The 3,889-nt window shown below is 31.2% G+C and overlaps 1 long non-coding RNA gene across 1 annotated transcript; it reads left to right on the forward strand.

Moving 5' to 3' along the window:
* The first annotated feature begins 774 nt into the window (after positions 1-774).
* On the forward strand, positions 775-3,015 carry LOC135143940 (uncharacterized). The gene is made up of 3 exons (XR_010282950.1): positions 775-851; positions 2,717-2,881; positions 2,933-3,015. It is a non-coding gene; the product is annotated as an uncharacterized LOC135143940 (long non-coding RNA).
* The last annotated feature ends 874 nt before the right edge of the window (positions 3,016-3,889 follow it).

Raw genomic sequence — 3,889 nt, forward strand, 5'->3', positions numbered from 1 at the left:
AAAAGGCAAGGACGTATTATTTCAAATTGAGTAAAATTTCAAGCAGAAAAATTTTCACGATAACGAAATGACTTTATTAATTATAAACACGTCGCTACATGTTTAAATAAAAATTAATTAAACATAAAATTATTATAACAACGCCCAGTATAATTTCATTATATATTATTATTACTTGTGCTTATAAACTTGCAAAAATAAAAATCTGCACAAATGAATATTTTTTTAACTGTTGCTGTCAGAACTATTTACAGAATTACTGTCACTTATTTCGCTGTCAGAATCGCTGCTTCCGGTATTTGTAGTGATAATAACATTTTATTGTTGTTTTTTTTAATGGATTTCTCCACCTTTTAAACGTGCAGCATACACACCTGAGGTGTTTCATAACGAGAAGGGAAAACCGCTTCGTACAATTTTAAATTTAATGTGAAATTTTAGATATATGATCCATCTAACCCTTTGAGAGTACGGAATGCCTAGCTGCTGCTGATATCCGCACAACAATAATAACAGCATGCTTGATAACGACTATTGAATATAATTTTGAACAAATCTTTATTTTTTAAATATCCAGAGATTGAAACACTCTTAAATCTGAACCCTCTCTGTGGGCCAATTTTTAAAATTACCCAGAACAGATGTGACAAGTATCCACAGAAGCCGACCACATTTACGGGGTTGTTAAAAATCATAAAATATTATTTGGTTACAAATGAAATGCACCAAGTACATATATCTTTATAAGGACAAAGTAAATATAATTTTTGTTTTTTTTTATCTTTCAGGAAACTTTGAAGCCTTAGAAGACTTGAAACAACAACTAAATAAAGAAAAAAAACTACTAATTGGTAAGAACGAAATAATTTTATTTCTCCAGCCTGAACTAGTGAAGTAATGAAATAGGGTCCATTTGACAAATGACTGCTTTTATGTTTTCTCGACGTTTCATGACCTCTGAGGCATAAAAAAGGTCCCACGTTTCCGTCTGTCTGTCGTCTTCGTCGATTTTTATTAGACTCGTCCAGCCATATTATAGGTACACGTTGAAATTATTTTTCGCATTTTTGACTTTATTTTTGAATCCACATGCTTGCCACGTAGACATAGCGTAATCGTATTAGGTATTTAATGTATAATGTGGGTGTGTAATTTTAAAAATATGCAATTTTTAGAAATAATGTGTCTTTATGTAAAAATTACTCTTTTAATTTAAGTAGGGCATGCTGATATTTCAAGCAATAGAACAAAAAATAATGTGGAATATCTATCTAGCACACAGGCTCAAAGTGGATTACATTCACTTTTTTTAAACAGGTTATCATCACTTTTAAACAAAAGCGATGTTTGACTGAAAACATTTCATTAGTTAATGAAAGTGGCAACACAGAATTATTTATAAAAATTAGTATAAAAAAAACACTAACAAATTTTCTTTTGAAAAGTAGTACATACTAATGTTTTGTGCTCAATTTTGCTTATTAAAAATATTTGTACCCCTAATTCTAACACTTCAACGATCTTAGTGTATAATATGTTTAATTGTGTGCGCAGTCATTTGGAATGGAGATAATCTTCGCGTTGTAAAAATTATTCTTTACTATTTCATTCTCTGTGATTCCAAATAAAATAAAGCCCTTTACCAACGGTCGAAGATTATTTTGCCACAACTTCACTCGCCCGTGAAGTACTGTCGAACAAATACGGCTTCTTCAAAATTTAATTTGCAAATTTTATTTCTTTATGATAACCGCTATAAATTAAATCTAAAATATGTGTGAACTGTTACAGTACAGGTAAAGGAGCATATTGTGCGTGTGTTTTAAGTGAGTTTGTCCATCACAAAATGTTTGTGATAACGTCATCAACGTTTTAGGAAACATACGTATATCAATTTGAATAGGTGCAATCTAATATTAATAATAACGGTGCTGTATACTCAAATTTTCGAGAACATAAAGTGAGTCGTTCTTACTGTGATCAATAAAATAAATTCCCTCATTTATAAATTTTTTTAAGCCAGCGTTTATAAGTAATTCTAAAAGCTATTAATGCATTGCTAAATCACAAAAATAGAGGCATAGGATATTGCGCATTTTAGATAAGATTTATTTGACAAAATTTTGAAATGTCATCAATTTTTTGGGAGGGGGTAAATGGATAAGTTTAATATTGATTACCGATTTATATTGCTTCCGATAAACGTAATACGTTTGTAACATTTTAGATCGTACGGTTTTGCAGTTTCAAAGTTCAATTACAAAATGTTTTAAGATTTTGTTTTTTTTTTTCAAAAAACGTGATGTCTAAGGTAAAAACTCAACAGTAATCCATAAACCACAAGTGGAGGAGTATGTTATTTTATAAATTTTAAAGATGACGTAATCCTATTGTTGGTGGAGATGATTAGACAAATTTTGGTTAGCGCTGTACCCTCTACATCATAAATTAACTATGTGCTAAGAATATTATGTTAAACGTGATATTTTTAACAAACATACAAAATTTGACAACAATCGGTCTAGTAGTTTCGGACATTTTCTATCTCATAAAACTCTTCATAGAAGACAGACAGGCAGACGGAAACGTGGACCACTCGTACTCAGGTGTCATGAAACGTCGAGAAAAGTTCAAAGTAACAAGTCGATCAATGGAGGCAATTAATGCACTAAATAATACAATGTAAAATATGTTTGTCATTATTGTTTTATTTCAGTATCCGAACGTCTAGCAACAAAAAATTATGGAACAAACTCACGCTATTCGTGCAAGCAGAAGTTTTGCATTTTTTGCAAAACTCTCAAAACTAATTTAGCACGTCATTTTGAAATTTGTCACTCAGAAGAGGCAGAAGTAAGAAAATTCTTAAGTTTCAATAAAGGTTAGTTATCAAGTTAGTTGGAATGTGTAATTAAGTAAGTTTAAATTGCAGGTAGTCCTGAACGTTGCGAAATTATAGCAAATCTACGAAAAAGTGGCAATTATAATTACAACAAGAGCAATAAAGAGAATCCCATTCTTATCAGACGAGTGCAAAAAGGTTCACTAGACTCTTTACCATGCCCTAATTGGAAAGGGTTTTATTCACAGATAACACTATCTCGTCATTATGCCTACTGCTGCAAAGATCTGAAAGATAAAAATGCTAGTAGATCTGTTTTAAGAGCTGCTCGTGCCATGGTTAGTAAAATTCATCCGGCGGCATGTTTGCAACTAAAAGAGAAAATTTTGCCGCCAATGAAACAGAATATAATATTGGATACTGTCAAAAAAGATATGCTGTTAATTTTGATTGGCAATTATTTAGTCCCCAAATATAGAGAACACCAGGAGTATATGATACGGAACAAATTGAGGTTTCTAGCGACATATTTTTTAACTGTGAAAAAAATTGATAATAGCATTGACGAATTTCATAAGTTGTTCTACCCTCAACATTTTGATTTGGCACTTGAAGCAGTAAAACAGATGGGAGAAATTGATAATAATTCATCAGTGTACAGTAAATCAACATCCGCATTGACCATAACACATTATCTAAAAATTTGTTGTAATATTTTGCAAAGTCATTATATTCGAGGAGGAGACGATGGAAACGAAAAAGCTGTTAAAAGATTTTTTAAACTCCTGAAAACAGAAGTTCCTGGTAAAATAAATAAACCAGCCCATAGAGATCTGTGTGAAATGAAAAGAAAAAAAATGATGACGAAAAGAAGTATCATTCCAACGTCAAAAAATGTTGAAAATTTTAAAATTTACATTTTAAAAAATGCAGCAAAAACTTACAAGACTCATGACTGAAGAATTTTCTTTTACACACTGGAAGACTTTAGCGGAACTCACACTGATGTGTATCAGTGTTTATAATAGAAAACGAGCTGGTGAAGCC

Source organism: Zophobas morio, unplaced genomic scaffold, assembly GCF_036711695.1.
Source record: "Zophobas morio isolate AGI-343-1 ecotype UQ-CSIRO unplaced genomic scaffold, CSIRO_AGI_Zmor_V1 ptg000078l, whole genome shotgun sequence".
In the NCBI taxonomy this organism is placed as follows: domain Eukaryota; kingdom Metazoa; phylum Arthropoda; class Insecta; order Coleoptera; family Tenebrionidae; genus Zophobas; species Zophobas morio.